The sequence below is a fragment of the Callithrix jacchus genome, chromosome 6, assembly GCF_049354715.1.
Source record: "Callithrix jacchus isolate 240 chromosome 6, calJac240_pri, whole genome shotgun sequence".
Taxonomy (NCBI): domain Eukaryota; kingdom Metazoa; phylum Chordata; class Mammalia; order Primates; family Cebidae; genus Callithrix; species Callithrix jacchus.
In genome coordinates this window covers 41,703,354-41,730,852 of record NC_133507.1, presented here as the reverse complement: position 1 = coordinate 41,730,852, position 27,499 = coordinate 41,703,354, and the positions used below count along the sequence as shown (strand labels likewise).

Here is a 27,499-nt window from a genome sequence, read left to right as displayed (position 1 = left end):
TGCTCTTGCTTTTAAAGTCCTTTTAATTGTAATGGTAGGGAGTTGATTTTAGATCTTTCCTGCTTTCTTTTGTGGGAAATGCTATAAATTTCCTTCTTTCTCATTAAGTACTATAAATTTCCATCTATGCAGTGCTTCAAATGTGTCCCAGAGATTCTGGCACGTTGCATCTTTGCTCTTATTGGTTTTAAAGAACAACTTCATTTCTGCCTTAATTTTTTCATTTACCCAGTAGTTATTCAAGGGCAGGTTCTTTAGTTTCCATGTAGTTGTGCAGTTTTAAGTGAGTTTCTTAATCCTGAGTTCTAATTTGATTGCATTGTTGTCTTAGAGACCATTATGATTTCAATTCTTTTTGCATTTGCTGAGGTTTTACTTCCAGTTATGTGGTCAATTTTTGAATAAGTGGAATATCGGGTTGAGAAGAATTTATTTTCTGTTGATTTTGGGGTGGAGATTTTGTATATGTCTATTAGGTCCATTTGGTCCAGAGCTGAATTTAAGTCGTGGATTTTTGTGTGTGTTTATTTTCTGTCTCATGGATCTACTATTGACAGTGGGGTTTTAAAGTTTCCCTCTATTATTGTGTGGGAGTGTGGGATTATAAGTCTCTTAGTAGGTGTATAAGAACTTGCTTTATGATTCTGGGTGCTCTTGTATTGGGTGCATATATATTTAGGATAGTTAGCTCCTCCTGTTACATTGATCCACTTTCTATTCTGTAATGCCCTTGTTTATCTCTTTTGATATTTTTTGGTTTAAAGTCTGTTTTATTAGAGATTAGGATTGTAACGCCAGCTTTTTTTTAACCCCAGATTTTGTTTTTTTATTTGCTTTTCATCTGCTTCATAAATCTTCTCTTAAACCTGTATTTTGAACCTCTGTGTGTCCTTGCACATGAAACGGTTTTCCTTAATATAGCACACCAATGATTCTTGACTCCTTATCCAGTTTCCTATTCTGTGTCTTTTAATTGGGACAGTTAGCCTGTTTACATTCAAGGTTAATATTGTCATATGTTAATTTGATTCTTTCATTATGATGCTGGTTGGATATTTTGTGCATTAGTTTTTGCAGTTTTTTTCACAGCGTTGTTGGACTTTATAATTTGTTACTTTTTTGCCGTGATTGATGCCAGTTGTTTCTTTCCATGTTTAGTGCTTCCTTCAGCAGCTCTTGTAAGGCAGGCCTGCTAGTGACAGAATCTCTCAGAAGTCTCTTGTCTGTAAAGGATTTTATTTCTCCTATGCTTATAAAGGTTTGTTTGGTTGGATATCAGATTCTGGGTTGAAAATTCTTTTCTTTACAAATGTTGAATATTTGCTCCCAACTCTCTATTGGCTTATAGGGTTTTTGCCAAAACATAAACTGTTAGTCTAATGGTCTTCCCTTTGTTGATAATCTGACCTTTCTCTATGGCTGCCCTTAGTGTTTTTCCTCCATTTCAATCTTGGTGAATCTGACAATTATGTGTCTTGGGGTTGGTCTTCTTGAAGAGTGTCTTTGTGATGTTCCCTGTATTGCCTTAATTTGATTGCTGGCCTGCCTTGCTAGGTTGGGTAAGTTCTCCCGCCTAAAATCCTGAAGAGTGTTCTCCAACTTGATACCATTCTCATCATCATGTTCAGATAAATCAATCAAACGTAGATTTGGTCTTTTCACTTAGTCCTATATTTTTTGGAGGGTTTTATTTCCATTCACTCTTTTTTTCCTCCAATCCTGTTTTCTCGCTTTATTTCATTGAGTTGATTTTAATCTCTGACATTCTTTTGCTTGATTTTTTCAGCTATTGATACCTGTGTATGGTTCATGAAGTTTTTCAGCTCCATCAGGTCATTTATGTTTTCTTCTAGGCTGTTTGTTCTAGTTGGCAGTTTCTCTAACCTTTTCTTGGGGTTCTTCCCTTCCTTATATTGGTTTAGAATATGCTCCTTTAGGTTGGAAAAGTTTGTCATTACCCACTTCTGAAGCCAACTTTTTTTAAATTCGTTAAACTTATTCTCCATCCAGTTTTGTTCAGTTGCTGATGATGAGTTATGATCCTTTGGAAGAGAAGAGGCATTCTGTTTTTTGGAATTTTCACCCTTTTCCTGATCATTTCTCCCCATCTTTGTGGAGTTATCTACCCTTTTGTCTTTGATATTGGTGATGTTGATACTATTTTCTGCTTGTTTTTCTTCCAACAGTCAGATCCCTCTGCTGTAGATCTGCTGGAGATTGCTTGTGTTTCATTCCTGACCCTGTTTGCCTAGGTGTCACCAGAAGAGGCTACAGAACAACAAAGATTGTTGTGTTTTCCTACATCTGGATGCTTCATCTAGATGCCTGTGAGAGCTCTTCTGTGTGAGGTGTTTGTCCTCCCCCACTGGGAGGTATCTTCAAATCTGGATACATGGGGGGGGGTCAGGGAACAATTTGAGGAAGCAGTCTGTCCCGTAACAGAGCTTGAACACTGTGATGTTGGAACCACTGCTCTCTTTGGACCTGTCAGGCAGGAACATTTATGTTTTGTGAATATGCACCCATCTAGGCTGCTTTCCCGAGTTGGGCCGTCCCAGGAAGCTGTAGTGGGAGCCACCCAGTTTTAATTTCTGGGCATCTTTGTTTACATTTTGAGGATGGAATTCCTTGCTCAATCCTCAGCAATGGAGGATACCCCTCCTCCCACCCATCTCTTGTCCAGTGCCAACCTCAGACTACTGTGGTAGCAGTGAGAATTTCAAGGCAGTGGATTTTACCTTGCTGTGCTCCATGGAGGTGGGACCTGCTGAGCCAGGTATTGGAGAGAACATCCTAGTGTGTCAGTTGCAATGAGCCTGGCAAAACCTCAGTATCTGGGTCCAAATGCACCATTTCTCCTGGTACAGTCTCTCGGTTTCCCTCATCTAGTATAGCGAAATCCCCTATCATGTTGTGCTTCCCATGTGAGGCATCGCTACAACCTGCTTCTGTTCGCCCTCTGTTGACTGCAGCTACTATCCAATTAGTCCCAATGAAATAAACTGGGTAGCTCAGTTGGAAATGTGGGAATCATATGCCATCTGAGTTAATTTCGCTGGGACCTTCAAATGGGTGCTGTTCCTATTCAGTGATCTTGGAAGCTATACTGTTGTGGATATTCTTATTATGATTTTCTTTTTTTTCTTGCACAATCCATGTTAGAGAAGGTTGCAAGAAATCTCCACCTTTACTCCAAGCAATTCAGTGTAAATGTCAAAGAACAAGTGTATTCTTTTGTATAATCACAATACAATTATCAAATTCAGAAATTTTATTTTAATATATACTAATATTTAATATCTGACTTATATTCAAATCTGAACATTTTGTTCAAATTACTGTCTTGTATAGCAACATTATTTTGTGATTCAGTATCATGGATTGCATTTGTCATGTTTCTTTAATTACCATTATTTTAAAATCATTTTTCAGAATTTTTGTGTGGTTGTATCTGACTCCTTCCACCAGAAAATACATTGTCCAGTTACTTAGCGATGACTAATTTTCTTTTAAAAGGAAAATAAGGGCTTTTAGAAAATATAACTGCAGGTAAAGTGTAACTGCAGATATACTTAAAGTTAAATGGAAGAATGTCAGAGAACGGGAAAAGTTTACAAAGCTTTTTATTTTGTTTTACAAATGTACCCAGCACTGGTTATGATAATTACTATGCCCATAATTTGAAATCGGAGTACCATTTTTGTTCCTATTCTTATTGAAGATCAGAGGAATGAGATTTACCTGCTAAAAATGAATGGTCAAAGAGGCTTTTATTGACTTTTATTTCAAGAAGCAAGTCTATCTTATGGTAATCTACTAGAATATAGAAATAAAAACAGCAAATGCAAATAAAAATAGCAAAGAAAGTCCTGAACTCAATTTGAATGTCAGAGTGGTCAGGGAAGAATATTGGAATCAGATAGACCTAGAAATAATAACAATAATAGTATAGCAATAACAGCTATTTTTGAATAATAAGTATTTATGAGCACTGTGTCAGCATTACCATTTATCTTTAGAATAATTCAAAGTAGTTTTCATAACACATGGTTATTAGATAAGAAAAAGATTTAGAGAGATTTAGTCAATTATCAAGCATCACAGCATCCCTGCCATTCAGGTAGTTAGGAAGAAAATCTGGATTATGTCATAGGTCTGTCCTAGTCGAAAAGAGTACTACTACTTACATAGTACTAGGTCAACATTGACTCTCAGATGCAGGCTCCATTAATGTTATTTTTTATGTCTTTAAGCCTCGATTTTCTCATTTTTAAAATGTTGGTAACAGTCTTCACAGAGTGAAAGTATTGTGTGCAAACTGACTAATAATAGCTACAAAATATATCCCTTCTCTTTCTAGTTAGATTTTAGACTTCCAGTTTTCAATATATTGCTAGATAATATTAATAGGAAAATATACATAAATATAATCCATGTTTCAATATTAGAAATAATAGTTTGAAAAAATTCCCAGAATAAAATGAATATATAACTTATCAAAAGACACGATAGGAATATGTATTCTGTAATTGATATTACCAAATTTTACATAGGTCTGTTGTTTGTTGATACCTCTTCAAAACAATAATTTGACATTCCCTTGAACTTTAATTTTTTTTTCAGTCAGGTATTTTTAGGTTTACAAATTATCAGGAAAAAAATTACCAGTGTTCTCCCCTCTCAACAGCCGTCATTTGTTTCATTTCCTCTTCTGTCACTTATCTCCTAGGCAACAAAGTAAACAAAGGAAAACCTTTTATTATCAAAAAATTAAAATAAGGAATTGAGATAAAAAATTGAGGAATAGATGAGGATTATCTTTTCAGAGGCTTACATAACTGAAAAGCAAAAATTATTTTTTTAACTTCTTCCACTAACATACCAGCTGCCTCTCTAGGAACACTCTGTGTGCAGCTAGCCCCAGAGGCCTCACTACTGACGGCCACATTATCCGCAATTAACCTTTGACCTCAGGCTTCTCTCTATTACACATGTCGTTATTTTTCTGTTCTTTACATGAAACTCTATATCGTGTCAAAATAAAATTACTTTGCATGCTCACAGTAAAGAAAATCGTTTGTTCTAGTAAAATATCCCCAAAAGTTTCTTCCAGGAAAACCCAAAACTAGACAAAAACTTCGTAAGATTTTTTTAGGTTATGGTTTCAATATGTCTGGAAGTGATTTATTTTTCATAGTTCCTAAAATTTTGCTTGAAAACGATTTGCTTTTAATTCAAGAAATCCCTGTTATAATTCTCATTTAATAAAAAAAGTGTCAGTGAAATTTGTTAAATAAAATTATAGTTCTGAACTAAACCAATAGTCAAACATATATAGTGGATTTAGTGTTAAAGTGTGGTTATGAGGCTTGAGTTATGTGGCCAGGGCGAAGCCGGATATTTCTGTGAACTCTTCACGAGGTGGGGGCGGGAATTTTAATGCTCGGGTGCTGGAACTAGCCAGCCGAATTTTCACTGGCAGTGGGAAACTCCAGACATTCAACCAGCTGTGTTCCACCCCTCATGGGAAGGGAAATATGTAGGTGTGTGGGTGAAGGAAAGGCTGAATTTTGTACTAGCCCCATGTCTGCATCTGGAGATGGGGGTGCCCATGACCCCTGAAGCCCCAAGTCCCTGGTCTATCATGCATAACTTGGTATAATTTAGAGGATTCCTTGTAGTTCTATAGAAGCCGTCCATTATGCACACTTGAAACTATCTCCTCTTCCATTCTCCCATCTCATCATGGAGATCCCATTTAGGGTGATCCACTGATACTGCTTTTCCTACAGCTGAGTAAAAAGTATGACTTTCTGCCTGACACTATATGTAATACACAGCTAATCCGCAAATCTCTGCCAGTTGCAGAGCAATGTGCTTCTCAGTGTTATTGATTCAAAAATAACATAATATCTTTCCAGGAGAGTTCAAATACCTGGGATCAATTCTGGAAAGCCTCTACAGTATTCGTCAGGGTTAGCTGAAAACTTTCCAAGATCCCTTTTAAGTTTTCTTCAGTTTTGTTAAGAAACGGGTACCTGGACCTTACTGGTGCCAGATTCACCAGACATCTGTTCGAGGGCTAAGAGGGAGACTGGGGCTTATCTAATTTGAGGATTTCTAGGAGGAGTCAAGCAAGAGAGACAAACTGGATAGTAAGGATTAGATATACACAGAGAAGCAAGGCTGGAGAGAGCTGATTCCCTCCTAGAGGTACCTGTAGGGTTTATTTCTTTTCTATTTTTATTTTAAATTTTATATTTATTGTACTTTAGATTCTAGGGCACATGTGCAGATCATGCAAGATTATTTCATAGGTACATTCATGGCAAGGTGGTTTATTTCTTTAGTTCTCTGGGATTACAGTTGCAGCCTCTCCTTAGATAGCAAGCAGGAGGACTGGATCTTTCCTATCCTGTCGGTGAAAGTCTAAATTACCCTGCAAATGCCCATTGATAATAGACTGGATTGGAAAAATGTGGCACATATATACCATGGAATATTATGCAGCAATCAGAAATGATGAGTTCGTGTCGTTTGTAGGGACATGGATGAATCTGGAGAACATCATCCTCAGCAAACTGACACAAGAACAGAAAATGAAACACCGCGTATTCTCACTCATAGGTGGGTGATGAAAAATGAGAACACATGGACACAGAAAGGGGAGTACTAAACACTGGGGTCTATTGGGGGGAAAAGGGGAGGGCCACTGGGAGGGGGAGGTGGGGAGGGATAGCCTGGGGAGAAATGCCAAATGTGGGTGAAGGGGAGAAGAAAAGCAAAGCACACTGCCATGTGTGTACCTACGCAACTGTCTTGCATGCTCTGCTCATGTACCCCAAAACCTATAATCCAATAAAAAATTAAAAAAAAAAAAAAAAGAAAGCCTGCATACCATTGGTCCTCACATTTATAGAAAAGGTGTTCAACTTCAGGATTTTTTTTTCCCTGTGGTCAATCCAGTCCTTCCTGTAGATTATAATTTGGCCAAATCTTTCTGCAGAGGAATATGAGGCGATTTTCCTCTAGAGTCTGAGAGTCAAAGTAGTCCCAGTCATTCAGGATATTCTCCAGCGGAGAGTATTTTTTGTCTCTCTTTTATCCCCAAAACCTGGCAACCTTAGACAGATACCTTCTATCAGTGCCATTGAGGCCTGCACTCAAGAATTGGAGAGCGCCTATGCCTCCATTCCCCCTATTGCTGTCAGCCTTTGGGTTCCCTGGGTCTTATCTATGTCATGGAAAGTGATCTCCTTATGCAGAGGCTAGTTAACCAGGAGGTTCATCAGCAGGAATCAGTCCTTCCCATTTATACCAGTGCTTGTTGCCTGGCTTTGGATTCCTTAGATCTGATTTTCCTTTCTAGGGGGTCAGCTGAAAATGTAGAATTGTGTTTTGGATAAAAAGATGTCTCAGGGTTAGCGTGGATTTATGTAGATTAATTTTCTGACAGGCCTTGCCAAATTTTCAGTTATTTGCTGGTTGGAGTTGTTCATCTGTTACTTCCCTATTGTAAGCAGAGTGATGAGGTAGGAAAAGTATTCTCTTGCACAGAAAAAAAGAGGAGAGAAAAACAGCTTAAAAATGGTGGAAGAACCTCTCACTCTATACAAATGAATTCCTTTAATCATTGTATCCCTCCGCTGGTTTATACCAAGCTGAATCCCATGGCCAGGGGAGGAAATAATCTATGGGTTGGTATAAATGGACTATAAGTGGGAAACACTGGCTAGGTGCTGTGTAGTGTCTCTGGTTCTTTAGACTTCCCTTAGTCACTGGCGGCAGCTGCTGTTCTCTCCCACCTAGCGTGGCCATTGAGCCTGGCACGTGCATGCTGCCAACATGCTGAAGTGCTCTTGCTGGGTTGGGAGAGGGTGAGGAGTATTCGCCTTGCACTGCCTGCAAGTGAAGTTATTTTGGTGGAGGTAAGGACGGCACCTCTAAGAATAGAAAGAAAGTGTATTGCTCTGAATTGCATATCTGATAGCTGGGCCAAATTCTTATTGTTTCTAGATATATTTCTGCAGTTTGTGTCAAAACACTTAACATTATAAAGCAATAGGTAGGACACATTTCAAATCATGGAAGAAGAAAGGAAAATTCCCATAGAAAAGTCAGGAAATGTGCGCCATGTCCTAACGAAACAGTCAGGAACTGTATTCAGTCTTGGGGCCTTTCATCAACACTGAGGAGTAGCCTCAGGCAGATGTCTTCATTTGACACAGAACTTCATTCTTGTCTCACATGATGGCTAGACCTTCAAAAAGGAAAATGGAGCCAGCATTCCTTTCACTCTAAAGAAAGGGATGGTAGGGGTGCATCCTGTAGTTTGCAATTGGCATAGATGAGACAATATTCTGAGGAGAAGAGAGAGATCTGACAGATCTGCATTCACTTACACTTTTGATGAATCCCAGGCAGACCCCAAGTGAAGCAGGATATTTGGTTCCAGCAGAGGCAAACTCCACTCACTTGGATCTGCTGTATTTCACCACTCACAGGATGGGGAGGTTAGTCGATGTAGAGCTAGGGTGAGCATTTTAGGGTATTGGCCGGGGCAACCTTTGTATCAGCTCTGAGACAGCCTCTGAGGGTGTAGCTTGTGATCCCTGATACTTTAGAATAAGTGTTGCAGTACTCTTTTAGCTCAGCCATCTGTAGATAGCTTAAGTGTTAACAGCTCAATGGAGGGTCAGTATGATAGCCTGTATGAGTTAGGGTTTTCTAGAGGTATAGAACTGATTTTGTGTGTGTGTGTGTGTGTGTGTGTGTGTGTGTGTGTGTGTGTGTATGTTTATTAAGTCTTAATTGAATGATCACAAGGTCCCACAATAAGCAGTCTTCAGGTTTAGGAGCAAGGACAGGCAGGCAGTCTGACTTTCAAAACTGAAGAATTTGGAATCCAGTATTTGAGAGCAGAAAGCATCCAGCACAGTGCAGAGATGGAGACTGGAAGGCTAAGCAATTCGAAGCTTTTCCTGTTTTTCTTCCTTCTTTGTATGCTCTTTGCACTATCAGCTGATTAGATGGTGCCCACCCAGATTAAGCATGAGTCTGCTTCCCAGCCCACTAACTCAAATGTTAATCTCACTTGAAGACACCCTCACAGACACACCCAGGATCAATACTTTGCATCCTTCAATCCCATCAAGGTGACAATCAGTATTAATCATCATAAGTGTACTGCTTATCAAATTAAACACATATACATCTCCTGGAGATTACACATAATCTTCAAATAAAGGCAATATTAAGGTCAAAATTATCTCTAACATAATACAAGCATCTTTCATACAACCAGAAATGTACCAATTCCCAACCCAATTATTGTTACATAAAAATACTTAAATTCTGATATGAAGTCACATGATAAGGGAAATAAAATGAAGACTTTTCTTGGCACAAGTGTATACATGCACAAACATATTTTGAATAAAAGAAGGCAATACTCATGACAGTTACAGTCCTTGGTTCTGTAGCTGTTAAATTTGGTCATAGCTGGTATTGATGACTGTCTTCTTCTACCCATTCTATATTCTGTTTGCCTTTATCAAACAGCTCAGCAGGTCACAGTTTTCTTCTTTGTGGAGTGACCCAAACCTTCATTCTTGAAGGGTCTGGTTTATTTCTCATCCTTCTTGGATCAGGATGTTGTAATTTCCCATTGACTCTAATCATAGGGTTGGTGATATTAATAGATGCCCCAGTGAATTTTCTCTGTTCCATACATACTCTTTCTCACCTGCCTTGTGGAGTAGTAGACTCATTTCATCTTGATAGTGTGAATCAATCACCACACCCACCTCTGTAACTCCTAAGACCTGTATGCCAGCAGAATATAATGTGGAGGAAAGAGAAGGTAAAAATTTTGCAAGAGATCACTAGACACAATGGTGAGTGGTGTCACTTCCACTTCCAACCCTTGATACGTGGTCCTCTAAATTGTGGCTATGGGAGAAACAGTGCCATACACTGGATGCAGATTGAGAGCATACATAGCCTTTTGGAGAACTTTGACCCAGCCTTGTGAAGTATTGCCACCAATTTGCTTTGGTATTATAATTGTCACTTCAAAAGATCATTCCACCATTTTTTCAATACAGCTGCTTCAAAATGATGGCTAACATTGTAAGACTAGTGAATTTCATTAACATGAGCCCATTGACATACTTTATTATCTGTAGAGTAATAAAGTCTTGGTCAGAGGAAATGCTGCCTGGAACTCCATGACAGTGGATAAGGCATTCCATGAGTCCAGGGATGTTAGTCTTGGCAGAAGCATTGCATGCAGGATAGGCAAACCCATATCTGGAGTAAGTGTTGATTCCAGTGAAGACAAACCTCTGCGATTTCCATGATAGAAGGTGTTCCATATAATCAACCTGCCAACAGGTAGCTGGCTTATCACCCTGAGGAATGGTGCCATATCAAGCTCTCATTGTTGGTCTCTGCTGCTGGTAAATTGGTCACTCAGCAGTGATCATAGCCAGGTCAACCTTTGTTAGTGGAAGTCCACATTTCTGAGACCATGCATCACCTCCATTGCTGGCTAAATGGACACTTTGTTCACTGATCCATTGGGTGATTCCAGTGGTGGCATAAGAAAGAGGCTGAGTGTTGTCTGTGGAACAGGTCATTCTATTAAATTGATCTTTAAAATCCTCCTCTGCTAGAGTTACCCAGTTTTGAGAACTCAAGTGGGATACAAATATTTTTATAGTCTTTTACTACTCAGAGAGGTCTGTCTGCATACCTCTTCTACAGATTTCTTTGGTACCTAATTTCCTATCATGTTTCTTCCAAATCTCTGACCATGCAGTGAAACTATTGGTGACAAAAGAATCAGTATATATTCCCATATATGGGCATTACTCCTTCCTTGCAAAGTTTACAATCAGGTGTGTTGCTCAGCATTCTGACCACTGAGAAGATTTTCCTTTACTGCTGTCATTTAGGGATGTCAGGGAAAGAAAGCAGCTGTCTACTTTTGGGTGGTCCCTGTATATCAAGCAGAAGTATTTGTAAACCAGGTAATCTTCTCTTCCTCTGTCAACTTATCACAGGGGCTCTGCATGGCACTATCAGTGCTTGTCGAGAGAGAGAGAAGGCAGTGTGGAAGAGTGGAGACCATAGGCATTTCAGCCACTTCCTCATGTAAGTTACTTGTACCTTCAGGACCTATTGTAACCTGATTATGTACATACCACTTCCATTTGCTGATGGAATGCTACTCTGCACACCTCACTTTATGGCTTGATGAGTCAGAAAGCTTTCAATACATGACAGGCAGTTCTGGCTACCTGGTGACTTCATGACCCAGAATCAAACATTCTGTTTCCACTAAAGCCCAGTAACAGGGCAAGGTCTGTCTCTCAATAAGAGAGTAGTTATCTTCAGATGATGGTAGCGCCATGCTACAAAATCCTAGAGGTCTCCACTGTGATTCACCTATGGGGACCTATCAAAAGCTCTAAAAATCCTACAGGTCTTTACTATGCTTCTCCTATGGTGGCCTGCCAAAGGCTCCCCATCTGCCACTGACTCCTCACCATCATTGTATCTTTTGGTTTACGTGACTCAAGTGGCAGAGCAGCTTGCACAGAAACCTGGATCTATTGCAGAGCCTTCTCCTGTTCTGGACTCCACTCAAAACTCACAGCCTTCCAGGTCACTCAATAAATGGGCAAGAGTAACACACCCAAATTAGCAATGTGTTGCCTTGAAAATTCTAATAAGCTCATTAGGCATTGTTTTCTTTCTTTTCTTTTTTCTTCTTTCTTTTCTCCTCTTTCTTTTCTTTTTGAGACGTAGTCTCCCTGTGTTGTTAGAGTGGAGTGTAGTGTCATGATCTCAGCTGTGATCTCTATTTCTTGGGTTGAAGTGATTCCCCTTCCTCAACTTCCCATGTAGCAGGCATGTACCACCACAACTGGGTAATTTTTTTTAAATGCATTTTAGTAGAGATTGGGCTTCGTCATGATGACCAGAATGGCCTAGATATCCTGATCTGATCCGCCACATCCACCTCCCAAAGTGCTGAGATTACAGGCAGGAGCCAGTGCTCCTGGCCACATTGTGCGTCTTTCTTGGTTTTAGGAGGGGCCAGATGAAGCAAGTTATTCTTCACATTTCAAGGAATATCTCCAGAAGCCCCACACTACTGGACCCCTAGAAATTTTACTGAGATACAAGGTCTCTCGATTTTAGTTGGATTTTTTTCCCATCTCCTGCATACAAATGTCTCACAAATAAATCCAGTGTGTTTGCTACTTCTTGCTCATTGGATCCAATCAACATAATGTAATAAATGTAATGGGTAAATGTAATATCTTGCAGAAGCGCATTTGATCAATATGTCTCTGAATAAGATTATGACACAAAGCTGGAGAGTTGATATACCCCTGAGATAGGAATGTAAAGATATATTGGTGGCCTTGTCAGGTGAAGGCAAATTGCTTCTGGTGAGTATTCATATATCATCACACAGCGAGTGTCCAGTGGTGTCCAAAATGTCTGATAATTTCCCTGTCTCCAAAGCACAGTCATCCTTTCAGAAGTCTACTTCAGGAAGGATTCACTGCATAAATTGTCAGTCATGTAGTGGGTTTTTTTCCTCAAGGGGACCTGGCCTTCCCTTGATTCAAGGTATTCTGGGTCTGTAAACTGGCTGAAGTCTGGAAATTGATTGAGGGGCTGTCATTCTCTTTTTTTAATATTTGAAATTAATCTTCCTTCATTTTGACCCAGATGTTTTCTGTTTATATAAATTAAGTAGGAATGCAGTAGGCTTCCTATCACTTTCACTTGCAGGAAAGATGGTTAATTAGCTAATATCTGAGCTCTACATGAGTCATATTATTCTGATTGCTGCTTTGACTCTGCTGTCCATTAATGTAGCTACACCAACCTTGCCTTTGATAGTTGAGTGTTGTCACTTGGCACTTGCCATGGCAGGACTAATTTCATTGTATTTAAATTTTACAGTTGAGTTACTGTGGTTACCAATGTTAGATCTGACATACAGAGAATAATAATTACAGGCCTTAAAGGTGCAGGTGCTGCCCTAACAAATCTATTTTACAAGATGTTGGTAAAGGGTATATTTTCTGTACCCTCCCAGCTGGAATGAGTAGGTCTAAAGTGACTAATTCACTCCAACATCCCAATCTTATTAAGCCTTTGGATGCTGTCCTCTACATTAAACACAGGGAGATCAGGCATTTTAAGCATGCTCACAATGGGCCATTTCATAATTCTTTCGAAGGATGTAGAAAAATTATTTCAGGTTGCTTACCATGGGCCATCTTTCAATCTGTATGTCAGCTAACCAAGTAAATAAATTATCAGAACGTTTTTTTAACTCTCCGAGCTGCAACATTAAATGCAGAGTCTCTACTTAGTTGCCCCAAATTAATAAATTCAGCATCATCCAACTCAATATTCCTTTGACTAGTATTCTACACCCTTGATCCATTCGCATGCTTGTTCTCCAGATTTCTGTTTACATAAATTTGAAAAGTCAAGTGTTTCTTTTTGCATGTAGTGCACCTCCTCATAGGTTACATTCTCAACCTCAGCTGTAGGGGCCCACTGGAACTTTAGTCTAATTATAGGTTCAGAAGCAAACAAGGCTGTTGGGAGTGGTTCCTTCAGAGAATTAACATTGTCTTGCTTGGAAACTGCCTGAAGGGAGGCCTTCACTATCGCCTCAGGTAGCACAGGGTTTATCACCTAAGTAAAAGTTGGATCGGCTGGTGGCAGCCTGGCTTGTGGAAGGGATATTGCCTCTAATGGGGATGTTACAGCTGTTTCTTCTGGAAAAAACATTCATCGGAGTTTACAAATTCATTGTACCCAGCTTCATCATGGTCCTTTCACATGTCCCCATTCTAAGTTGCAGGGTCACATTCTTTTCTAATCAATGTCCTCATTATAACTGTAGACACCTGGTGAGTCTGTGCATGTACCTTTCATTGCAGGTGAGCCACTTGCATGATAAGAGTTGGTGTCTGTTTTTCTACACTTCAGCTCTTTCCCCACAGGAAATAGGACTTTCACTCAGGGCAGATTTCATGCTCAGTATCTGCTTTTGAAGCCAGGTGAATGAATCCCTGAGTTCATCATTTTTTTTCCATTACTTTCTCCACTGAACTTAGGATCTGCCAACCAGTTTCATTATGGTGCTTAGTTCTACACTTATGGTAAAAAGTATTATGTATAGAGTCACTAAACTCTGTGCCTTTCATGGGCGATGAATCAGGAGTTTCAGATGCATTAATTTCGCATAACTCTAAACAGTTCATGCCAAGGAGTATCAGTATTCTCTATACAATTAGAAGGAGGGTCCTTAGCATTTTTGAGGTCTAATCTTATTAAGCAGATAGGTCTAGAAACCCTAAAACCAATGAAGGCACTTCATTCTTAATATTCTTTACCCGTAGAACCACTCCTGGTACAAAAATCTGTATTAGGGTTCTCTATTGGGAGAGAACTAATGGAATATATATAAAAGGAAGTATATTAAGTTTTAATTAACATGATCACAAGGTTCTACAATAAGCCACCTGCAGTCTCAGGAGTAAGGAGAGTCAGTGGGAGTTCCAAAACTGAAAAACTTGGATTCTGAAAGGGCTGGAAGCATCCAATACAGTAGGCAAATATAAGCAGGTAGGCTAGGACAAACTCTCTTTTCACATTTTTCTTTCTTCATATATGCTAGCCTGCTGGCAGCTTATTAAACAGTGCCCACCCAGATTAAGGGTGGGTCTGCATTTCCCAGCCCACTGACTCAAATACCAATTTCCTTTGGCAGCACCCGCTCAGACACACCCAGGACTAATTCTTTTTATTCTTCAATCCAATCAAGTTGACAGTCAGTATTAATCATCAGACAGCCTTTTGTTTCCATACTTTTGGCACTAAAGTTCTTGTCCAGCATTCAGGAGAAATGAGGTTACACAAATAAATTGAAGACGGTAAATGCAGGAAATTTTATTGCTGATGAAAGTGGCTCTCAGTGGGAAGGTGACATAAAATGGGGACAGAGCATGAAGATAATCTTCCTGGCCAGACTCCTCTCTGAAGCTTTGAGGTGAAGCTGTACTTCTGAAGTCAAGCCCCTTCTCTCTGACACCCAACTATAGTATCTAGTGTCCAGCTGCTTCTCCTCTCTCTGCAGGCTGAGACCAGGTTTTTTTCTGGGTGCAGGATGGGTGAGAGTTGGGCCAGGATGATTTTGAAAAATTCAACATTCGAGTGTAAAACAGGCATGTAAGTTTGCATTTTGGTCCATGATCTCAGGCTTTTCAGTTTGAAGGTAGAGCCCTCACTAGGGACCATCCCTCTTCTGCCCAGAATTTCCCTACCTTCTGTGTTTATCAATGATATCTGGACTTATCAGAAAAGGCAACTGTAACCTAAGTACAACATACAGTAATATTTCTTAATTTCTTTGACCTCTGTATACTGTTAGAAACTTTTAGCTGTTTCAAGCCAAACCTGGAAAAAATAAATCAAGAAAACAGCAACAAATGGTTGCTGCCATTTTATAACAGAATCTTGGCCCATATATTTTAGGATCGTACAATTTTTTTCAATATTAGAATGATAAAATATATTATAGCGTCCAATAAAGATTTCACTTCAGGAATTAAAAAAATCAACTTTCATAAATACATAATTTCATCACAAAGCAAATACTCCATTCCAAACAATATTTCCACATGAATTTAAATTTGTACCTTTCACCTTCCTTAGGCTAATAAAGAAGGACTTTCTCTGTGTGCCTCTTGGTATGTACTATGCAATTAAGTCCCAAAATGAGTACCTTGTCTGTAGTCAAATCACATTTTCCTCACACCTGAGGCTGACAGGTAACCTGTTGATTATACCTATGTACTCTTACTGCACTATGAATTTCTGTAACTATGGCTACCACAGTTCAGGCTAGAGTGCCTAGGTGGTAGTAATAAGAAAAATTGCCCGTGTTTCATGAACATTTGCTAGGTATCAGGCTTTGTACTAGGTGGCTTATCAAAGTTTCAAATTAACCTTAAAAATTTAGAATTGTTTTTGCAGTATACAAATGAGAAAATGTGGGAAGGTAAAATAATTTACCACAAATAAATAGACAGCTTTTCAATGGGAACATTTGAATTGACATGAAAATCTTATTTCCAATTTCTGCCACAACTGTTGCTTATAAAGGTTAGGAATAGAATCGTTGGAAGTAGAATAGGTGGAAATGTCCTAATTCGATGCTCCAAATATTGTGTCATTCATTTCTGGTAAGTCACTTCGTGGCAGTCACTTCTTCTATTATTGATTTTATTATTTAGAAGTCTTGTAATATTACTACCAACTTTCTGGCTTAGGTGTCTGAATTTGAATATATAGGTGGGAAATTATGTGCATTCTGTTTAAAGGTAGTTGAATATATTAAACTTACTGTACTTGTTTGATATCTAGTTTATCTTTTCCAATGCAGTGTCAAGAAAACTGTAAGCAAGTAACAGTTAGGTGCACTGTGAGGATAGTGCTTTTTTACACTACTCTCTCTTTAACACAAATTCTATGATAGCCTTTTGAAATGTCTTTTTTGAATTAGAGTGAATTACTGTAAAGGGATAACCTTAATTGCTTTTTAGAGCTGCCAGCTGGAATCTTATCTGGAAATTCTGCTGGAAGACAATGACTGACTGTTAATGCTTTCATTTGTTGATTATTTAACAAAAATTGCTGTATTAGTCATTCTTAAAAGATCATGATTGTAACTGTGTTGTTTTAGTGGTGTGAAGGTACGTTTCCTATTTCTTATTATTTATAGCTTTCTATTTCCATTAATATAGCCATTTTCCACAAGCAACTGTGCAATGAAAAGGACAGGATGAAAATATAGGTGATTCTTTGTTACATGAAGAAACTTTTATCCGTACAGTTAATAATTTAGTTTTTTTGGTAATTATTTTATTCATTTGCTTCTATATTTTTACATACTAGGCTGATGATTTCCAAATATATTTGCCACTATACGCTACAGGTAACTGTCCATAGTTGAGAGAGTGATTCATTAAAAACAAAAATCCTACTCACATGTGTGTAAAATTATAATGTGGTTTTAAATTAAATCAAAAAATTTTTAAATCATACAAATTTGGATGTTTATCTCGGCCTACTGTGAAATTTACTTTCAAAATATAGATTTTTTTGTAGAAATACAAATGTGAAGTAGAGTTGTGTTTTTTTTTTAATTGGCAGAGCATAGAATCTACACAGTTGTGTAAATAGTTTACTAAAATTGGATTAAACATACGTAAATAAAATTTTCAAAATTATACTAGTTTTACAGCATGTATACAGATGAAATCTTTTAAGCCTATATTTTAATGTAGCTAATATATATATTGGGGCTTTAAAATTATAGTTTTGAAATGCTAAAGCCTGTTGAACTTTATGTAAGAACAATTTTTTCTTATTTAAAACATATTTTTAGAACATCTTTGGTTCTTTCTAAATCAAACAATTTTCATTTCCATTTTAAATTTTCTAGTCTTTTGACCACAGCAAAAACATATCTAGTCATCAACTTTTTATACTGACTCACAACATGGTTTTCTTAACAAGTACATTTGAAGGTCATAGATGTTTTGCTGTCCAAATATTTCAGTTTCATTGATCTTACATTTTAACAGAAGTTTAATGTGAGATGAAGAAAATGTTATTTAAACTACAGTGAATTTTATGTGGCTGAAAACGTAAAAATGTATCTTATATTAAATATAATTCCTTAATATTTTTCTTGTTTGATTATGTGCATTCATGTAAAAATATCACATTTCAGATGGTATTATTAAAATATTCTCATAAAAACAGAAAATCTAGATAGCACATGTGATTTGTAATATACAATTTTAAAAAGATATGTGAATGAATTTTGATTGTGTTACTGTCTCAGTAGTAGAATGTCTATTATGTGTATAACAACAATGAACATTCTACTGTGGTAAATTAGCAAAATCCTCCTAAAAATTACCTTCAGGGATTTAAAGCACTTGGTCTTTATGTTTTCTAGGTGATGGACTTATTTAACTTTCTGATAATGCTATTCCATTTATATAGGCACTTCCTTATGTACAATGACAAAGATTTCAAGACCACCTGAAGACTGTATATTATCATGATGAATATTTATGTGACTCCATGAAAAGAACAGACATGTCTTCTGTGCTTTTCCTTTTCAGTCTAAGAATCACATTTGGAGGCAACCACAATGCATTATGCCGTGCATAGTCTCAAGTACAAAAGGCAAAAGAGTCTTCTGCAAAATAGAAGCCAATCGTAAGTATTTTGTGTTTTATGGGATTGGTAATATTCACCATTCTTCTTCCTCAACTTTTATTTCTCCATGCCAATCCTCTGGAAATGTTACAGGAGATATAGCCACTTTGTTTGCAAAAGGTGTGACATGTTTTCTAGGTTACTTGATAGTGTGATTAAGTTCTGTCACTCTACCAAGAGAAAGTGTTCTTTATTTTTATCTGAGAATAAAATAAAGAAGGGGAAATAGTGTATTGCCATCACGTGAGATGATACTTTTTATTTAACAAACAAACAAAAAAACACATTGAAATGAGAAAATAAGAGCTAATTTTTATCTCTTCACCTAAAATTGTGGTTAACATTCTTTTTTTTTTTTTGTGGTTGACATTCTTTAAAGCAATATAAATACACTTTGAAAGGATATGCACTTACGTTAATAAGATTAGTTTCATTGTTTCTGGCATCTATTTTGAGGTAACCAAGTCGAATCACTCAATTCAAGTATCTTTATCAATGAATAAAGTATAAAGGGCAATACTTTATCTCGTAACTACTTCCCTAAATTAGGATGATTTTGCAATTGCTAACTAAGGGCACAGAATGTGCTCAAATATGTGATATTCTTCCATTTTTTTTTTTTTTTTAGATGGCGTTTCTCTCCTGTTACCCAGGCTGGAGTGCAATGGCGCGATCTCGGCTCACCACAGCCTCTGCCTCCTGGGTTCAAGCAATTCTCCTGCCTCAGCCTCCCAAGTAGCTGGGACTACAGGCATGCGCCACCATGCCCAGCTAATTTTTGTATTTTTAGTAGAGACGGTTTCACCTTGTTGACCAGGATGGTCTCAATCTCTTGACCTCGTGATCCACCCGCCTCGGCCCTTTCATTCTTAAGAAAAATTAATCCTATATTTAGATAAAATGTATACATAGTAATAATTACTAAAGTATAAAACAGTAAATACACTACTTTCTCATCTTACTTATGAGATCCATACATAAAGTGAGGTGAATTCCTAAATGTTAATTTGTTATTGCTTGTTGAAGTTTAAAAATAACAAATAAAGAAACGTGTTGTGTGTGATTTACATCTGTTTTAATATGTGAGCTACTTTGTACTTGGCATGATTTTTTTATTGAACTATCAGGTAAAAATATTTCAATAAATTGTAAAACAATAAGTGTGAGCTATTAAATTTTAAATGTCCAACTTATTACATTTTCTGAGTACTTTCTGGATTTTTAACTGTGAAAAATGGTCTATGAATGGTCTTCAGAGTACTTGTAAATTCTGTGAAATTTTATTAAAAATATATGTCCATGTTTATATATTATGTATTCCATGTTGTGGAATAAAGCTAACTTTCATTAGCTTGTAAACAGTATCTGTAACACAGAAAATGTCAAGGGGCTGCTCCATTATCTGTTCTAATTATTCATTGTAAACTTAAAAATAACTCTGAAACATTGATAGGATTATTTATTTCCAGAGAATTAGCATGAAATAATAGACTAATTAAAATCTCTTTTTGCTGGAATAGAATTACTGAAATGTTCAGTGTAGTAAACAAATACTGTCCCATAGCAACCTGAAAACAAAGTATTTCATGAACCGAATAACCCAAAGGAAGCAAAATGTAAGTCCAACATGATGAATTTCATTTAAAGTGTTGGTTTCCATGAAAAGAAACTTATCATACATGAACACAATTTCAAAATATTTCATGCAATTGTTATTTCTATTGAAAGTAGATATCTGTACACTTTAGATAATGTTGTACCAAGTAGTTAACCATTGTCATCTAGGAGGAAGTTAAGTGTGGAATTATTGGAGATAATTTATTATGTAGAATTTATTCTTCACTTGTCATATTAGAAAAATATGTCAATAAAACTATGTTTTTAAGTAATGATGATATATGTTTATAGTTGACAGATATTTTAGAGGATGCAATGCTAAGTGTGAATTTCAGAAAATGAACAATTTTTAGCATAAGTATGTAGCAAATATTGTATGGAACACACTTATCCCCCCAAAAATTTATCATTCATGTGAAGTTGAAATTAAACAAAGTGTGCTATACTTTTATTTCCTAAATATGACAATCCTACATATATCAAATACTACAAATTATTTCAGAGGTGACAAAAAATAACTATTACACTAACTTTTAATAAAGGTAGTTTAAAAAAGAAATTCTCATGAGAATCAATATTATCTCATCAAAACAGAAAAATAAATCCTTTCTGTGTCTTCAAATGAATAACAGATTAATATTCAGAAAAAAAGTATTTTAAAATTAAATTTTAAATAAAGGAATGTACCATTATATTTGAAGGAGGAAATTTAAATACTACATTTAATACACTCTGTATGTTTTATATTATCAAAATGATGTCCCCTAAAAATGAAATTGATTCCAGAATTAGAGTGAATATATAGAGAAATGCTTGTAGTATGCAGAATGCATTAAACAATAACTAAAGCATTGGGCCCAAAAGGTTATTGATATGATTTGGTTCTGTGTTCCCACCCAATCGTCATGTTGAATTGTAATCGCTAGTGTTGGAAGTGGAAACTGGTGGGATGTAATTGGATCATGGGGATGGTTTCTAACGGTTCAACACCATCTTTCCGGTACAATTATGTCTTGTGATAGAGTTCTCATGAGAGTTGGTTGTTTGAAATGTGTGTGGCACCTTCTGATGCACTTTCACTCTGTCTTGCCAGCTATGATAAGATCATGCCTGCTTTTCTTTTACCTTTTCACCATGAGTAAGTTTCCTGAGGCCTTCCCAAAATTAAGCCTGCATAGTCCACAGAATGGCTAGCTAATTAAAACTCCTCTATTTATAAATTACTCTGTCTCATATATACGTTTATAGCAGTATAGGAATATACTAATATGGTTATTAAATATCAGTTTAGCCTAAAACTATCCTGCAGTCATACGAGAGTAGTCATAGAACTGTCCTAATGTATGTATATAGAGAAAGAAGAGAAAATACATTGGAGGAAGAAAACGTTGAAGGGTAGTAGAAAATTCAAAATGTGAGAAGGAGAAGGGGCAAAAGAAAACCTTGCTGGTGAAAGGGCAAGGTAAAATTAGAAGTAGATTTGAATGGAAGGAAAGAGTTAAATAAGCAAGTTGGATTGAGATTGTTGTATTTGGAATAGAAAAAGAAATGTGATTTATAGAGTTTTTCCAAGTTGAAGACCCAGTTCAGAAAGGCAGGGAGGGTAAAGGTTAAGAGATGGTAGGAGGAAATATTCACATAGTTCCCAGATAGGTTGTATAAGTTAGCAACAAAATGTACAATTGCAACTCATACAGTCAGTGATATAGTTAGCAGGTGGATTCTGAGTGAGTGATGTGATGAGCTGAATATATCATACAGAGTGTCAATTGTTGGTAATAGTTTAGTATGTCTATGTGGTTATTATGAATAATGAGTGCTTGCTATGTGTGTATACCAAATAATATAGTGTACTGTAAAACACAATGTCAGGAGAATTTTCTAAATGGCTTTAGCTTACTCTCTTGCACATTGTGTAAAAGAAGGGATGTTGAAGTTTCACATCATATGTAGCACATGGAATGGAAACATGGTAAATACATATTCTTCGAATTCATACATGAGTGTTAAAAAACCAACTCAGAGCTATTCACAAATATTGCAGTGAAGCAAGTCAATTTCTATGATAGTTAAAGAACTTGATGAAGGAGGATAGAGAGAGATTTGTTAAAGGATATAAAATTATAGCTAGACAAAAGATAAATTCTATTCTTCTATAGCATTGTGGGATGACTAAAGTTAATAACATATAGTTTCAAATAGGTAAAAGAAGGATATGAAATGCTGTGAACACAAAGAAGGGATAAAATACTTGAGACAGTGTACACGGTAAGTATAGAAAACTAATCACTATATATTATGTGTATGAAAACATCACCTTGTAACACCTAAATATGTAAAATTGGCACATGTCAATTAAAAATGAATAAGATGCCAAAAATACTATTGTTGTTCTATTTAATAATGTTCATTTAATAATCAAATATATTGAAGGTTATTATATAATCTAAAATATTAAAAATTAATCTGCTTTAGTTTGTGAGAAAAATTAGGTGTTTTAAAAAACGAATATACCTCTGCTCCTTTATTTCAATTTTAAGATTTAGTGCCCATATTCATTAATAAAAATACAGATATATAAACTAAATAGATCTTCAATACAGGTAGAGCATTTTTGAAAATTAAACTCATATGCTAAAGTATGGTAAACATTTAAATTTTGTGTGAAGTACAACTTTTTAAATAAAAAAGATGTTAGTTATAATTTTCAACAGAATGAAGAAGCATATAGAAACCCATACTGGGGTAATTATGAAGAAAATACAAATCATTTAGAATTAATATGTTCTTGAAGAGCTCTTAATATTTTGAAAACTGAGAATAAATGTGATTTTGTTCAGATTTCTATAGCTTAGCAGCTGGTTGTAAAACATACTTATTTAAATTAAATGTTTTAAGAGATATTTTTTATCTTTTTGTAAGTAGTTATCTCTACTAGAAGTGGTGCAACTCTAATTTAATTAATTTATACTCAAACATGATATACAAAAATATTATGATACAAGAAAATATAACTTTATGCCCTCTAGATGGAAAAATTTAAGAAATCTGAAAATATCAAATTTTGGAGAGTGTGTGTGAGTCAAATTAGTTGTTTACAGTTAAAATTAGTCTAACTATTTTCAAAACAATTGAGCACTTTCTTGTATAATATTTTGGACTCACAATTTTTTTTTCTTCCTTGTATATTTTATTTTATTTATTTATTTTAATTTCTGGGGTACATGTGCAGAACATGCAAGATAGTTGCATAGGTACACACATGGCAGTGTGTTTTTCTGCCTTCCTCCCCTTCACCCACATTTGGCATTTCTCCCCATCTATCCCTCCCCAGTTCCCCTCCCTGATGTCCCTCCCCTATTCCCCCCAGTAGACCCCAGTGTGTAGTACTCCCTTTCCTGTGTCCATGTGTTCTCATTTTTCATCACCTGCCTATGAGTGAGAATATGCGGTATTTCATTTTCTGTTCTTGTGTCAGTTTGCTGAGAATGATGTTCTCCAGATTCATCCATGTCCCTAAAGGACATGAACTCATCCTTTTTTATTGCTGCATAATATTCCATGGTGTATATGTGCCACATTTCCCCAGTCCAGTCTATCATCGATGGTCATTTGGGTTGGTTCCAGGTCTTTGCTATTGTAAACAGTGCTGCAATGAACATTCGTGTGCATGTGTTCTTATAGTAGAACAATTTATAGTCCTTTGGATATATACCCAGTATTGGGATTGCTGGGTCAGATGGAATTTCTATTTCTAAGGCCTTAAGGAATCGCCACACTGTCTTCCACAATGGTTGAACTAATTTACACTCCCACCAACAGTGTAAAAATGTTCCTATTTCTCCATATCCTCTCCAGCATCTGTTGTCTCCAGATTTTTAAATGATCGCCATTCTAACTGGCGTGAGATGGTATCTCAATGTGGTTTTGATTTGCATCTCTCTAATGACCAGTGATGATGAGCATTTTTTCATATGATTGTTGGCTTCATATATGTCTTCTTTTGTAAAGTGTCTGTTCATATCCTTTGCCCATTTTTGAATGGGCTTGTTTTTTTCTTGTAAATCTGTTTGAGTTCTTTGTAAATTCTGGATATCAGCCCTTTGTCAGATGGGTAAACTGCAAACATTTGTTCCCATTCTGTTGGTTGCCGATTCACTCTAGTGACTATTTCTTTTGCCATGCAGAAGCTGTGGAGTTTGATTAGGTCCCATTGTCTATTTTGGCTTTTGTTGCCAATGTTTTTGGTGTTTTGTTCATGAAGTCCTTGCCTACTCCTATGTCCTAAATGGTTTTGCCTAGATTTTCTTCTAGGGTTTTTATGGTGCCAGGTCTTATGTTTAAGTCTTTAATCCATCTGGAGTTAATTTTAGTGTAAGGTGTCAGGAAGGGGTCCAGTTTCTGCTTTCTGCACATGGCTAGCCAGTTTTTCCAACACCATTTATTTAACAGGGAATCCTTTACCCATTGCTTGTTTTTGTCAGGTTTATCAAAAATTGTATGGTTGTAGATATGTTGTGTTGCCTTCCGATGCTTCTGTTCTGTTCCATTGGTCTATATCTCTGTTTTGGTACAAGTACCATGCTGTTTTGATTACTATAGCCTTGTAGTATAGTTTAAAGTCCAGTAGTGTGATGCCTCCAGCTGTGTTCTTTTTGCTTAGAATTGACTTGGCTATGTGGGCTCTCTTTGGTTCTATATGAAGTTCAAGGTGGTTTTTTCCAGTTCTGTGAAGAAAGTCAATGGTAGCTTCATGGGTATAGCATTGATTCTGTAAATTACTTTGGGCAGTATGGCCATTTTCACGATATTGATTCTTCCTAACCATGAACATGGAATGTTTCTCCATCTGTTTGTGTCCTTTCTTATTTTGCTGAGCAGTGGTTTGCAGTTCTCCTTGAAGAGGTCCCTTACGTTCCTTGTAAGTTGTGTTCCTACGTATTTTATTCTCTTTGTAGCAATTGTAAATGGCAGTTAGTTCTTGATTTGGCTTTCTTTAAGTCTGTTATTGGTGTATAGGAATGCTTGTGATTTTTGCACATTGATTTTATATCCTGAGACTTTGCTGAAGTTGCTTATCAGTTTCAGGAGTTTTTGGGCTGAGACGATGGGGTCTCAGAATCACAAGGAATCAGGTGTTCAGAGGAATGTATTCAGTAGAGGTGAGGAACTAGGATGTTGAAAAGTAAAAAAAGGAGAGAAGGAGAGGAAGAAAGAGGAAGAAAAAGAGGGAGAGAGAACAGGAATATTGCTTCCTTCTAAAAATGGGTATTAATAATGGCCAATCAATATTTTGTGTATTTAAAATGAAGAACTCTATAAATATTTATTGAGTTTACTTGTTCCGGATCTGAGTTGAAGTCCTGGATATTCTTATTAATTTTCTGTCTCATTGAGTCTAAATCTAATTATGGGTCTTATGTATCTGCGTATTAAGATCTCTTATTTTTACATTGATTCTTTTACCACTGTATCTTTGTTGCTTTGAAATCTATTTTATCAAGTGTGAGAATTGCATCTCCTGCTTTTTGTTTATTTATTTATTTTAGCTCTCCATTTGGTTGGTAAATTTTTCTCCAACCCTTTGTTTTGAGTCTTTGTGTATCTTTGGATATACCGTTAGGCTTTGGCTGTATCTTTTGATTGGGGTATTTAGTCGTTTTAAATTTAGGGTTACTGCCATTTTATGTTAACTGGCTATTTTATCCATTTGTTGATGTAAATTCTTCTTTATGTTGATGCTCTTTACTCTTTGGTATATTTTTAGATAGGCTCCTACTGGTTGTTCCTTTCTATGTATAATGCTTTCAGAAGTTCTTTTAAAGCAGACCTGGTGGTAATAAAATCTCTGAGTACTTGCTTGTTCATAAAATGTTTTATTTTTCCTTCAGTTGTGAAGCTTAGTTTGGCAGGATATGAGATTCTAGGCTGAAAGTTCTGTTCTTTAAGTATGTTGAATATTGGCCCCCACTCTCTTCTGGCTTGTAGGGTTTCTGCTGAGAGATCTGCTGTAAGTCTGATAGGCTTCCCTTTATGGGTAACCTGGCCTTTCTCTCTGGCTTCCCTTAGTATTTTCTCCTTCGTTTCGATCCTGGTGAATCTAACGATTATGTGCCTTGTGGTTGCTCTTCTTGAGGAATATCTTTGTGGTGTTCTCTGTATTACCTGGGGTTGAATAGTGTCCTGCTTTGCTAGATTGGGAAAATTTTCCTGGATAATATCCTGAAAAGTATTTTCCAGCTTGGATTCATTCTTTCCATCACATTCAGGTACACCAATCAAACGTAGATTGGGTCTTTTCACATAGTCCCATATTTCTTGGGACTATGACCAAATCATCTCTCTAATCAATGATTACCTATCAAACGTAGATTAGGTTTCTTCACATAGTCCCACATTTCTTGGAGACTTTGTTCATTCCTTTTTGCGCTTTTTTCTCTAATCTTGTCTTATCGTTTTATTTCATTGAGTTGATCTTTGACTTCTGATATCCTCTCTTCTGCTTGGTCAATTTGGCTGTTGAAACTTGTACATGCTTCACGAAGTTCTTGTGTTGTGTTTTTCAGCTCTTTCAATTCACTCATATTCCTCTCTAAGTTGTCCATTCTTGTTATCATTTCCTCAAATCTTTTTTCAAATCGTTTTTCAAGGTTCTTAGTTTCTTTGCATTGATTTAGAACATGTTCTTTTAGCACACGGAAGTTTCTCATTACCCATTTTCTGAAGTCTCATTCTGTCATTTTGTCACACTCATTCTCCTTCCTGCTTTGTTCTCTTGCTGGTGAGGAGTTTTGGTCCTTTGTAGGAGGTGAGGTGTTCTGGTTTCGGGTGTTTTCCTCATTTTTATTCTGGTTTCTTCCCATCTTAGTGTATTTTTCCACATGTTGTCTGAGTGGTTGCTGATTTTCCAATTGGGTCTCTGAGTGGACATCCAGATTGTTGATGATGAAGTATTTCTGTTTCTTAATTTACCTTCTAACATTCTGGCCCCACTGCTGTAGGACTGCTGAGGTCCACTCCAGGCCCTGCTTGCCTGGGGAACTCCTGTATCAGCTGTGGAACTGTGAGGGTTGCTACCAGATTCTTCTGCTATCTTTGTCCCTGAATAATGCCTGCCAAATGTCAGTTTGATCAGTCCTTTTTGAGGTGACTCTTTGTATATACGGGGGTCAGAGAGCTGCTTGAGGAGACTGTCTGTACTTTATAGGAGCTCAAGTGCTGAGCTGTGAGCTCCATTGTTAATTCAGGGCTGCTAGGCAGGTACGTTTAAGTCTGCTGCAGCAGAACTCATAAAGCCTTTTTTTTTCCTAAGGAGCTCTGTGTCGGGGAGTTAGGGCTCCATTTATGAGTATCCGTTGCACTGTCCTACCCAGCAAGGGGGCAGTCTAATCACTGCTTGCCTGCAGTGGCTATGCTGATCTGCCGTGGGCTCTGCCCTGTTGCCGTGGGCTCCGCCATGCTGCTGTGGGCCCCGCCCTGTTGCTGTGGTCTCCGCCCTGTTTCTGTGGCTCTGCCCTGTTGCCGTGGGCTCCACCCTGCTGCC

General features: G+C 37.0%; 1 long non-coding RNA gene across 1 annotated transcript; it reads left to right on the top strand.

Annotated features, from left to right (window-relative positions):
* Positions 1-11,073: 11,073 nt before the first annotated feature.
* Positions 11,074-19,730, top strand: LOC144576749 (uncharacterized). The gene is made up of 3 exons (XR_013519216.1): positions 11,074-11,157; positions 18,243-18,339; positions 18,968-19,730. It is a non-coding gene; the product is annotated as an uncharacterized LOC144576749 (long non-coding RNA).
* Positions 19,731-27,499: the final 7,769 nt, after the last annotated feature.